A 14,049-nucleotide genomic window follows, 5' to 3' on the forward strand; every position below is an offset into this window, starting at 1 on the left:
TTAGAAATTGGGACCTTATATTTCACTAGAACAATAAGATCGAGCACTAAGCTTAGTTCACTGGCATTAATGTTTCCATATAATTACGCCTCTTTATCATTTTCAATCTTTCTTCCAAAAGATCATACTTTTTCTTCATCTTAGTGTTTTCTGTGAGTTTTGTGCCCCTTTCAGTTTTCTTGTTCTTTAGGGCCATTCAGATTAGGCTAGTAATAGGGTCAAACGGAATAGACATAGGGTTGGGTTTTATTTGAGCCAGAGATAGCCTAGCAGGAGTGTCTACATAATTTCAATGTGGTTCCGAGGGTGCCTAAGTAACATAAAGATCTAAACATAGGGATATGTGAACCCTGCATACACTAGTTCTTTCATGGTTGTTTTTTCCCTTTCCCTTTATTTCATGACAATCCATTTTCCTTTAGAAAAAACCCTATAGTAGTTGTTTTAACTCAATGAATAGCCTGTCCATATTTTACTATATCCTTGTAACCATTTTTTTTATTTCTTCTTAAGCCTTTTTCACCTTATCAATCTTATTGGCATTTTCATTCTCCATGATTCTTGAGTAAGCACATGTATTGTATATGCGAAGGACTAACTTTTCTTGCTTTTTAAGACGTGCTATCCTTAAACCTTTTATTAATTACCAAAAATCAGAAGCGTATGTTGTGAATCTTTATTATTGGCTTTAAGAGATAATTTAAAAATCCTTTAATATTTAGGTAAGACTTTTAACAATATCTCTTTGCTTCAAAGGTCTGATGAGAGTTTATTTGTAACCACCATTCCATGTTATTAGTTGGCATGAAAAAATAGTGTTTAAAAAAATGATGCATGAAATACAAGTCAAATTTTATTATTATTGTTGAAAAGAAATGTAAATTCCATCTTATATCAAGCCGAATCATTTAAGGTTATTCCTTCCACCTCAAAGGTTTGATAAAAGTATATTTATAACTTTATCCCTTTCTCATAAGCTCCCTTAAGCATATTTTTAAGAAAGATGAAGATATTTATTTATAGATAATCTAGATCAATAGAAGTTTTCATTCATTACAAAAATTCCAATCTTATACATCATGGACCATCTTAAAACTAGGGCCATAAAAGTTTCAAACTTGGTCATGCTGCTCCTTTGCCTCGTCTAAAAAATCTAAAAGAAGCTGACTCTGACTGCTAGTGGGGATAACTCTTTGCTTAAAGACTCTACCTTTTCCATCATCACCTTGGCTTGTATAACTACTTTTTGGATTTGAGTACTAACGTAGTTGATATACATTTACTTCCTCTAACTCTTAATCTTCCATTGCTTTCAAGCTTCTATCTCTTGGTTGTACACTTATTTCCATTTTGTCTCTTTTTCTTGCCATTGTTTATGTAGAAAGGCAATATAGTCCTTGTTTTCTTACAACTATACTTCTAAGGCTTAGATCTCTATACCAAGTGAATCCCCCTCTCCTTGAGTATCCAAATGCCTCTTTTTTTCACTTTTGACCTCTTTTCTTAATTTCTCATTCTCTTTTTGGCCTTACTTAACTCCCTTTGGTTTGTAGTGAGGGTTTTATACAAATCTTTCTTTTCTTGCACTATTAGAACAATCTTATCTTTGTTCTCCCAAGCCTTACGCTTCCAAAATCATACCTACTTTCTAAGCTGCTTCACCTTCTCTTGGTGTTTTTTCTTTTTTCCTCTACATTTTAGCTAAGCCCTTAACCTTTGGTTTTTCAAGTGTAACTCTTTAAAATCACTTCAAGCCAAGTCTCTTTTTTTTTGTCATTCTCTCTAACCTATCTTTTTGAGTGCTCTTATCATATTTCAACTAACCTATCTCTTTTTACAATCTCTAATTCTTTTTTTTTTTCACTTTTTCTATCTCTACCTCGAACTCCAACCTAGTAATCTCTATTTCGATGGTGGTGGCTTAGCCTATAAGTCAACGGCTAGACTGGCTCCTAATCTGATGGGAACACTAGGTCGTTGACTCACTTAGCTTTCCAAACTAGATACCTTGGGGTCATATCACTTATATACCTATCCAATTTTGATTTAAATGTCTACCTCTAAGCCTTCATAATGCCCACACTTTAGCTACGTAGCCTTTCATACTATAGTCGAATTCCATTTGATATAGCTCTTGAGTCATAGGAATGAGTTGCTAAGATCCATACTGTTATCTAACCATCAACAGTGCGTAGCTAATGGCTCCCTATATTCCAAGTAGTGGAACCCAAGGCTGAACCCAACAACTATATAGAATTGAAACCCAAGGCATGCACGATGTCTTTCAAGTCACTCTTCCTTTTCTAAGTTTCAAAAGAATACCAACCATTACTCTTTAGAAAAAATTTTAGGCCTCTCTTTTGGGTTAACTTGACTAAAAGTGCTAAGGACTAAGTATAAAGTAATAATAGAGCTCAATCGATGCCCTAAAAATAGCTTTGAATCCCCACAAAAAGATGTTAAATATAACTGATCATATGTCCCTTTTCTTTCCTTTGGCAAAGGTCAACCATAGAAGCCTTTATGTACACCCTAAAACTCTAAAAAAGATCACCAGATCATAGATTACTAATGCAAGCATATCTATAACATGGTCTTTTTGGGCACCAAAAGGGCTAGGACTACACAAAGGCTTATGCTTTCATGCACTATTTCTTTTCTCACCAATTCATCAACTTAACGCTGCAACTCCTTATGCTATTTAGGACTCAGCCTATAGGCTACCTTGTTGAGTAGCACAGCTCTTAAGGTATGGTCTATGCAGTGTTGAATATCCCTTATTGGTGGTAGACCAGCTGATAACTTTTCTTAGACAATATCTTGAAATTCTACCAACAATGATTTTATGACTTCAAAGGGCTCTTTAATATCTTTATTCTCTTCAATCAACACTAGTGCATACATACTGCCACCCATATTAATTTTCTTTCTATAATTGGCCTTGGTAAACAAGCTGCTTCCTTCTCCTTTGGTTGGTTTTGACATCACCATGGGCTTGGTAGGGCCTAGGAAGTGTTACGGTAACCATCATAAATAACCTTCCTATCATAATGCCAAGGTCTTCCAAGTAGTAAATGAAAAGCATCCATAAGAGCTACATCACACTACACTTCATCCTTATATTGCTTTCTTATGGAAAAAAGAACCAAATGCCTCTTGCTAACCTTGATTTCATTCTCTTTTTATAGCCAAGACAGCTTATATGGTTGGGGATAATTCATTGTTTTAAAGCCTAATTTTTGTACCATAAAAGTAGCAATAATGTTTTCAAACTTCCATTATTGATTATAACATCAAACACCTTCCTATAGGTAGTACACCGAGTGTGAAATACATTTTTATGCAACCAATCTTTTTCCTTAGTAGGTGTGGTACTCAACCTGTATTGTATGACTAAAGATGCTCCACAATTGCCATAGGTTACCTCTTTCTCCTCTTCAAGGTTTTGATTTTCTTCAATAAGCTCCTTTTCATTTTCCTCTAAGTTTTTCTCTACTAGAGTCAAAGTCTTCCTATTTGGGTATTCTAAGGTAATGTGTCTATTGACACTTAAAGCACCTTCTGGTTTGTGCACTAGACTGAAGCTTGCTTGTTAAGGTTCTATCTTTCTTTCAGGGCTACTTTGGAATGGGCTTAGAAGGAACAACAATTTTGGATAAGCCACCTTTATTGATATAGCCTTCTTAGGACAAGTTGTTACCATGGGTTTACTTTTGTTATCTATTCACCTTAAGGGTAAGCTTGCATACATCGTTGAAAGTCCAATTAGGTTGTAGCTATACCACATTATCTATCTCGATCTTCAGCCCTCCTAGATACTATGCAATAGTTTTCTCTTTTTGTTCCATTAATTCGCATTTCAACATGAAATGGTCAAACTCAGCCATATACTCTTCCACTGAGAGATCTCTTTACTTCAAATTATGAAGCCTAAAGAAGATGTCTTACTAGAAGTTGTCTAAAAGATACTTCCTCTTTAACTATCTTTTTTAATTTTCTTCCAAGTTGTAATTTTTCTCTTACCCTCTCTTTCGCTTTGCTTTTTAAAATTTTCCCACTAAAAGGATGAATGTTTTCTAAGTTTAATGGCCACTAGCTTCACCTTGTAATGTTCAAAGACATCATGGTATTCAAAGATGTACTCCACTGTGTGTAGCCAATCTAAGAACTCTTTAAGTTACATTTTCCCTTCAAACTTAGGAATCTCTATCTTCGGGTTGAATATGCTATGTTGAAGTTGGTTTCTGTGTAGGTAGTCCCTGAGTTGCCATGGTGAGGTGGGGTGTTATCGTTAGAATTGTTGTTGTTTTCATGTTATAGATTGGCCTCTCCTTCATCTACTTTGTTTCATCTTCCTTGTTACCTTATCTCCTCTTTCTTTTCTTGCATACGCAATAATTGTTATAGTTGAAATATTTGTTGCCGCATCGCCTCTATGAGGGCATCTTTTAGGTTAGCATTTGTAGTTGTTGCAACATTGGTGTTGTCTTCAACATCTTTTGCTGGTGTTTGATGACGATGATTTGTCATAGCTCTTATACCAATTTGATATTGAAAATTGATGGTTGAGATGTTAAAGACTAATTGTAAATAAAAAAACTCACAAAGAAGATGATTCATAAGAATTTGAATAATGATAGAATAATGTTATTAGATTAAATGAATAAAAGTTCATCACCAAGACCAGATACTAAGGGATACAAAAGCATCACCCTAAGAATTCTAATCAAGGATATAAAGTTATAGAAGTTCACCACTCTAGAAAATCCACCTAAGAGATACAAAACTTAAGAATAATCTAAAAGATTACTTATGGATAAAATAAACTCTAGTCTGCATTCTGCAAAGAAGGCCAAGAACATCCCTCAAAGTATGAGAGCCTCAAAGATTACCTTCTTTTTGGATTGCTAAATTGATGGGATTGCTTTCAACCTTGTCTTGTTAAAATAGTGCTTCAAATCATGGGATTTGCATGTGAACACAATTAACTGCCCATTTACTCTTGCAAATTACAACCTTGCACATTGATAATTTGCTTAATATTTGGTGTCTAGGTTCATCCATGAATCTAACAATAATGTCATCCATCTTCATGCTTTCCTTTTTCAGCTAGTGTGAACATAATCTCTCTATTCCAGCCTACTTTATTTTTGCATTTGTTTAGTAGATTTGAACCAAGAATAGGCCCATCTTATTTTTGGATAAGTCTTCCTTAGTCTCAACCTAATTAATTGTCCATTTACTCTTGCAAATTACAACCTTGCACATTGATAATTTGCTTAATATTTGATGTCTAGGTTTATCCATGAATCTAACCATAATCTCATCCATCTTCATGCTTTCCTTTTTCAGCTAGTGTGAACATAATCTCTCTATTCCAACCTACTTTATTTTTGCATTTGTTTAGTAGATTTGAACCAAGGATAGGCCCATCTTATTTTTGGATAAGTCTTCCTTAGTCTCAACCCAAGTTGTAAGATGTGTTGACACTTCAGTGTCATTTTTTGTGCTTTAATGCTACTTTTGTGATTTTTAGGATTTAAATCCTATAAATGGGAAAACATACAATCCATGCATGAATTGCATATTTGGTCATACAAAAGCAAAAGCTAGCCAAACCTTATTGGCCTAATTCTATCCATCCATGCAACCATGTGGCAAAATAAGGGAATTTGAAGAAGTTCAATTGTATTAGGACTTGTTCAAGTGACCAAGAGAAAAGTTTGCATCCATAGAGGACTCTACCCCATGCAACCAAAAAGGTTGAACTCCACTCTAACTCTTTTACTTACAATTGAAGAATTTTAAGACACCATGGACTTTACCCTATTCGACCAAAAGTGTTTGTGTTGGAGATGGATTTTTTTACTCATCTCTTTTAAGACTTACAAACTATATCCTAAGGGATTAGATCAAGCTCAATTATCTTATCTTAAATCTTTCTTTAGCCAAACCTATGCAGAGACTGCTTCAAGATTAGATCAAGCGATGATTAAATGGATTGCTTCTTAAATGTCAATTCGCCTAAGGCAACTCCATCATGAAAAGCCCTAATTGGTCAAAGCATTTTGAAGAGGAAGATCAAACGTATCTCTTAGCATTTGAATTTAAATTAAATTCTTGTACACTTAGCACCCTATGGTCAAACCCCCTTCTATAAATAGGGAGGCCATTCTCACTTGTTTCATCATCCCATTCTTTTCGTTTCTCCCTTTCTTCTTTCTTAATTCTTTTCTTTAGTTTTATTTGGTTTAGTTATTGGCTTAGGTGACAGATTTGCCAATAACAAAAATTTTGTTTCTTTAAATTCTTTTTTTAATTTAAAAAGTATTCAGTTTTCAAGATCTCTTTTTCAATTCTTGTTTTCTACTTACAAGTTTTTAGCATCAACATTTTTTTCTTCTAATCTTTTGTTCTTTAAATTTTCTTTAATGCAATACAAGTTTCATCCATTATCAATCTTTTTACATTCAAGTTCTTTAGTCTTCAAGTTTTGGCAATCTCAAGCTTTTATTATTTTCAAGTTTGCAATTATTATTTCTTTTAGATTTAGTTTGGCTATGCTATTTTATTTCCTAAGTGACCATGGTGAAGTTAAGAACTAAGCCCACATTGCTTTTCAATTTTCTTTTTTTTTTTTTTATTTTGCAATCAACCCTAACATTCCATTTGTTTAGATATAAGATTTTAAGATTTCAATTTTGGTACTTGAAAGCTACCCAAATTTACAATCTATAATTCTTTGAGAGATGATATTAGAATACTTCTATTTTATTACTTCATTTGTGCACTTGCAGGCTATACAAAAAGCAACAATCAAGTTTTTGGCATTGTTGCCAAAGATTACAGTGGTGTTCTTAATATCAATAAAGATTTCTTAAGCTTTTGTAATCTAAACTCTTTTTTTTTATTTGCTTTTATCTTTCTTTGAAATTTTCTTGTTTGGATGCATAGTTCTAAAAGTGTTAACTTAGCTCCAGTTGATCAAAAAATTGAAAGAACTTTTAGAAGAAAAAGAAAAAAGCAATCAGCACCACTTGCACCAACACTAATGGCCAATGCAAACAATAAAGCTCAAAGAACTTTGAGAGATTATGCAGTTCCTAATTCTAGTGGTTTTCAAACATCCATTAGAAGGCCAGCTATTCAAGCAGACAACTTTGAAATCAAGCCATCAATAATACAAATGATCCAAACTTTTGTGCAATTTGGAAGACTAAGTGATGATCTTAACTTTCATCTTTCTAGTTTTCTTGAATTATGTGATGTTCTTCATTATAATGGTGTTTTTAATGATGCTATTATGCTAAGACTTTTTCTTTTTCTCTTTTAAGAACAAGGGAAAAGTTGGTTGACATCACTTCCACCTAGCTTTATCACAACATGGAATGGCTTGGTACAAAAATTTTTAGCAAAATTCTTCCCACTAGCCAAAATTGCTAAGTTGAGGAATGAAATCACCACATTTCTACAAGTAGATAGTGAAACACTATATGATGCATGAGAAAGATTTAAGGAGTTACTAAGAAAGTGCCCATATCATGGACTACCCCAATAGTTGTAGATTCAAATTTTCTATAATGGTTTTACACCACCCATGAGAATCACTTTGAACTCAATTGCTAGAGGGGCAACTATTCCTAAAAAAGCCAATGAGCTAATTGAAAAGATGGCTACTAACAACAACCAATGGGGTATGGAAAGAAAAATAAGTAAAAAATCTACTGGTGTATTTGAAGTTGAGGTAATCACCTTCATAAACTCTCAATTAGCCGCCCTAACTAAAAAAGTAAAAGCCCAAGGAGCCTAACCCTAAACCAACTATGTGAATGCAATCCCAAGTTTTTTTATTTTTTGTAATATCTGTGAAGGATCCCATTCCAATGAAAAATGTTAATTTAAGATAGAACCTGTCCAATATATCCAAAATCTAAGCCCAACTACAATCGCTATAACAATATATACAACCCTGGATGGCAAAACCACCTAATTTTTCTTGGAATCAACCAAACCACCAATCCACCAACACTGAAAATAATAACTTTTGCCCCATCCACCAACTTACAACCCACCCCAAGAAAAAGAATAAGTTTTAAGGATATGTTGACCTAGTTGATGCAAGCTAATAATGCTAACAACCCAAGCCAAGCTACATCAATCAAGAACCTTGAAAACCAAATTCATCAACTAGCCCAAGCTATAACCAACTGCCTTGTAGGTATCTTGCCTAACAATATTGAATCCAACCCCAAAAGATAAGGTAAAGAAGATTTTAATGATATATATTTATTAGGAGATGTTAGGATGGATGAATCTAACGAGAAAGATGATCTCATTGATGAACCAATAATGGTAAACCTCCCCAACTTGGTAAAACAACCTAAAGTAGACTTTGTGAGAAAAGAAGACATATTAAAATATGAAGAACTGCTAAGATTTGAAAAAAAAATTCTAAAGGATTTTGACCTCATGGCACTAGAGGCCCTTGAGAACATTATACCTTATAAGGAAGATCCTGAGAAAGAAAATGTTAAGATAGAATATGAAAAAGGTCATGAAAAATATATTGAATGATCTACTAAAGAAGGGTATATGCTATTATAAGTAGAAAAAAAATATATTAAAATGCAATTAGCCTAAGCCTGATGAGGTAGTACAAGAAAAAATAGTTCAAAAGGAGGCAGTCCAAGAAGAAGTAAGTCAAGAAAAAATAGATCAAAAAGAGGAAGTCCAAAAGGAAGTTCAAGCATAGCCGATGATGACTGTAAGAATTTATAGGTAATGTTCCAAAATAACACCACTTTTCTAAAGCCTATTAAAAAAAAACTACTTAAAGAATTGAATGAGGCTATATTTATGGAAGATTAAAACCTTGAACTTCAACAACTCTTACCTAAAAAGCAAAAAAGATCCAAGGAGTTTTACTATTTCTCACAAAGTTTAACATTTAAAATTTGATGAAGCTCTTTGTGACCTTGGATCTAGCATAAACTTAATGCCTTTAAATGTTTTTATGCAATCAGGATGTTGAGAGTTGAAGCTTGTAAAATTCAACCTGAAATTTACTAACCAGTCTAACAAACTACCACAAAGGATGTTGAAAAATATGCTTGTGAAAGTTAGTAAGTATTCATTCCCTACCAATTTTGCTATATTAGATATGAACAATGATGAAGCTCTAGTATTGTTTGGAAAACCTTTCCTATTGACTACCAAAGTTTTAATAGATATTTACAACTCTAACCATACCCTTAGATTTAAAAATAAAAAATTGTAGTTTATAACTAGAGGGTATGGTACTTTTAATGGTAAATATGATATAAATGCAGTAAAGGTAAAGGAAAACCTTAAAGATTATGACTTAGCTGTTAAACCTCTTGATCCCCTAACACAAAACCATTTGGCAACCTCTAGCTTTAATAGTGCAAAACGTATGATGAACACAAGCTCTGTTTATGTTATTCTAGCTAAGAGAGTTAGTACACCTCCTAAGACTAGTTATGTTTATGTGATTCCTCAAAGAATAATGCAACAAGTCAAACTCCCTTCTAAAGGGATAAGATGAGCCATAGATTTAGGGATGGTCAAGCTTGACCAATACTAGCGTTGTTTAGGAGGCAACCCAAAATTTTACTTTAATGGTTTATGTTTTCTTTATTTTTATTAGGATAGGTATGTTTTAATGTTTTTATTTAAGTTGTTTTTGTAGGGATGAAATGAAGCAATGAGGATGCCTTATACAAGTGAAGATTTGACTTTAAGTAAATTTAGGGAGTATTTCTTTTTTCCTTGCCTTTTGTTTTGATACATTGTTCAATTTAAGTGTTTGAGGGGGGAAGAATGCTTTGTGAGCTTAAATTATTTTTGAAAATTGTGATCCCATTTTTGCTTTCAAACCAAATTGACATACTAGATTTCATTGATATGCATACTTAGTTAATTTTGCATAAATTTTCAAGATTGACTAGAGTATAATATGGAGTTTGATTATGAATATGGTGGAACTTGAAAGGAATTCTTAAGCATGCTTTTCTTTAGATATGATTGTTGTGCATATGCTTTTTTTTCTCTTTTAAGGAAATGCTATGATTATTATGAAACCTTGTGAAATGTGGATTTGCATGGAAATTTAAAGATATGAATACATACTCTATAATTCACCTATTCAACCCTTGAGGTGAAATCCTAGATTGTATTTGACTCAAGAGATGATCTAAGCAATTTTTTGGACCATTTAAGCCTTCTTCAAACCACCTTGTTATGATGCATCCCTAGAACCTTTATTTTGAGCTTGTTATATTATTTCCTTTTCTTTGTTTATTTAGCCACATAATAAGCCAATAAGCCTGGGCTTGTTATATTATTTATTTATTTTTATTTATTTAGGCATATAATAAGCCAATAAGCCTTTTCTTTGATTATTATTATCCCTTCTTTTGTTTTTACCTAACCTAATTGTGCTTAGTTATGTATTATTGACATTTTTTTTATTTAGGAGGAAGAGAGGCATAAGGAATGAAAGGAAAAGAAAACGACAAATACAAGGCAAAGCCTAATAAAGCTAAAAATGGCTAAGTTAAAAAAATGTCATGAAAAATAAAAGAGATGCCTCGGATGTTTAAATCAAAGTCTAAGAAATTTCAAAGAAAGTAAGTTAAGGGTTTTTTAGCCTAAAATTTCCTTTTTCTAACCTTAACCCAAGCCTTACATTACAAGCTGAAAAGACCATTTGATCTTAAGCTAAGTGTGTAAGTCTAACATTAGTGAAAAAGGAAGGGGAAAGTGAATATATGAAGTTTATTCTATCTTTGAATTGAAATATGATGAAATATTTCACAAATGTTTTACATTCTTTTTACTTGAGTTATATGCATGAATTAAAGATTGAGTAGATGTATATGTGTAAAGAACATAAGATATTATGAGCTTATTTTTGAAGAAATTTCTTGTAACTCTATGTTTATAATTCAGCTTTATATCATGCAATAGTGCATGACAGGAATTTTATGTAATTTTTTACTTTGTGAGTATGTATAATGATCTATAGATTTGTTGATTTAAGGATTTTGCTTGAAGAAAAACAAAAATTTAAATATGGGGCTATATTATAGCACCTAATTATATAATGAATTTGTATATCAAAATGAGTGTAAAATTTTAAAAGTTGGTTGATTTTTTGGTGCCTTAATGCTAATTTTGTGACTTTTAAGGTTTAAAGCCTATGGATAGGAAAAGATGCAATGCATGCATGAACCCTATTGGCCCAATTCCATCCATCTATGCAACCATGCAGCAAAACAAGGGAATTTGAAGAAGTTCAATTACATTAGGACTTGTTTAAGTGGCCAAAAAAAAGAGTTTGCATCCATGAAAGACTCCTACACCATTTGACTATATCCATTTTCCAAGAATGCTCCATGCAATTTCAAATGCAATAGGACTTTACCCTGTGCAACTAACAAAGGTTGAACTCCACCATGACTTTTTTGCTTAGCATTGAAAAATTTCAAGACACCATGGAATTTACCATATTCGATTAAAAGTGTTTGGGTTGAGATGGATTCTTTTGCTTATCTTTTTGAAAACTTACAAGCTACATCCTAATAGATTGGATTAACTTAACTACCTTGTTTTAAATCTTTATTTAGTCAGGCCTATGAAGAGATTGCATCAAGATTAGATCAAGCAATGATCAAATGGCTAAGATTGCTTCCCAAAAGTCCATTTAGCCAAGACAACTCTACCATGAAGAGTCCCCTTTGGTCAAAGCATTTTGAAAAAGAAGATCAACCATATCTCTTAGCCATAGCCAAAACCCCTCTATAAATAGGAAGGCCATTCTATAAATATCCTTTATCGCTGAACCTTTTTTACAAATAGGGAAGCCATTTTCACTTGTTTCATCATCCCATTCTTCTTTTCTTTTTTTCTCTTTCTTCTTTCTTAGTTCTTTTCTTTAATTTTATTTAGTTTAGTTATTGGCTTAGGTGATAAATTTACCAACAAAAAAACTTTGTTTCTTTAAATTCTTTTTTTAATTCAAGAAGTATTCGATTTTCAAGATCTTTTTTTCAATTTTTATTTTTCTACTAACAAGTTTCTAGCATCTATTTTCTTTCTTCTAATCCTTTATTCTTCAAATTTTCTTTAATGCAATACAAGTTTCGACCATTATCAATCTTTTATATTCAAGTTCTTTAGTCTTATACTTTAGGCATTCTCAAGCTCTTATTATTTTCAAATTGCACTTTTATATCTGGTTTGGCTATAATCTTTTACTTCCTAAGTGATAGTTGGTGAAGTTAAAATCTAAGCACACATTGCGTTTCAATCTTCTTTTTTCTTATTTTACAATCAACCCTGAAATTTTATTTGTTTAGATATAAGATTTTCATATTTCAACTTTGGTACTTGAAAGCTACCACACATTTACAATCTATAATCACTTAGGAAATGATACTAGAATACTTTTATTTTATTACTTGATCTATGTACTTGTAGGCTACACAAAAAGCAGCAATCATCATAAAATATGGTGATAGGCTTTGGAATGAAAAGCACTTCTAAATAGTCATTTATCATGCTCACATTGCTAACATGGTCCTCAACATAAAATTCTATCACTCTTTTATCCATCAATTGTTGCAATATCATTCAAAATTCTTGGTAGTCTTAGATCATATACCCTACTTCCTTTCCATGATGTTGACAATCTTGGTCATTATCCATATTACCTTTGTCAGCAATTACGAATTGAATCATTCTTGTCTTAATGAGACAATCGAAAACCTTTCTTATTAGGGTTTCCACCTCAATGACCTATCTTTTTACTTTTAACCTTTGCCCATCCATCACTACATTAGTGGCACCACCAATGTGATTAAAAAGAGGGTTTCTACCAATATTAGGCTTAGCCTTAGTATTAAAATTTAGCAAACCCTTATTTATCAATCCCTGCACCTTATGTTTTAGAGCCATTTAATTCTTGATGGAATGACCTATTACACCAAAATGGTAATAGCACTTGGCATTAAGGTCATACCTTTTAGGTAGGGCAATTTCAAGAGTTATACACAAACGAGGGCAAGAAGGTGGCTTTTCACCAATTACAGATTCAAGTTGGAGTATGACATAGGGACAAGGTCAAATAGAGGTATTTTTTATTATTGATGTTTTATGGGTTTCTTTGCTTTAAATTGGTTGGCTAAATTGGTAGTATAAGAGTAAAATTACATGGTTGTGGTTCAAAGTTTGATTTGTATGGTGGCTGTTATGATGCTTAATAAAGATATTATTGTTGGGTAACTTGATTGGGGGTTGGATAGTAAGTGAGGAATTGTGATCTTAGGTTATATGGGACAAATGGGCATAATGGAAGGTTTATTATAGACGCTACATGTGTCTCTTACTTGTTCTTTCTTTGATTTACTGGCTTATTAATGCTGGAAGTTTAGGCCCTTTGATTTTGCCAATTTTGATGGCATTCTCAATCATTTCTCTTGAAATCACCATGTTCGAGAAAGTTTTTATAGCTTTTCTTATCAACTTGTCATAATATAAGGCCTTCAATGTGCTAACAAATAGCATAGTAATCTCTTTTTCAGTTAGCATTGGTTGAACCTAAGCCATTGTATCTTTCTATCGATGCGCATGTTCTTTAAAAATTTTTATTGACTTATTTTTCATATTCTGTAATGATAGCCTATCTAGAGCCATGTCAATGATATGCTTATATTAAGCTATGAAATCTCTAGCCAAGGCTTTCTATGAACGGATCCAGCCTGATCTAACTAGATATACCATATTGTTTCTAATTGGATCAAACTATCTTAGAAAAAGTGTATCAAAAGTTTATCATTTTGGGCATAACCTGCCATCTTAAGATGGAACATCATATTATAAGTAGCATTACATTTTGTTCCATTAAACTTTTCAAAATTAAGAACCATGAATTTTGCTAAAAAGACCAAATCAGGGACCAAATCGAGCTCATTTGCATCCATGCTCCCAAAAAATCATTCCTTTCCATTGCACTGAGTCTTTTTTCAA

The 14,049-nt window shown here is 32.6% G+C and overlaps 1 non-coding gene across 1 annotated transcript; it reads right to left on the reverse strand.

Moving 5' to 3' along the window:
- Positions 1–7,441: 7,441 nt before the first annotated feature.
- Positions 7,442–7,548, reverse strand: LOC149518845 (small nucleolar RNA R71). Its single transcript, XR_016342555.1, has one exon. It is a non-coding gene; the product is annotated as a small nucleolar RNA R71 (small nucleolar RNA).
- Between the last annotated feature and the right edge of the window lie 6,501 nt (positions 7,549–14,049).

This window comes from Durio zibethinus, chromosome 5, assembly GCF_047325235.1.
Source record: "Durio zibethinus cultivar Kanyao isolate XHJ-2024 chromosome 5, ASM4732523v1, whole genome shotgun sequence".
Lineage (NCBI taxonomy): Eukaryota > Viridiplantae > Streptophyta > Magnoliopsida > Malvales > Malvaceae > Durio > Durio zibethinus.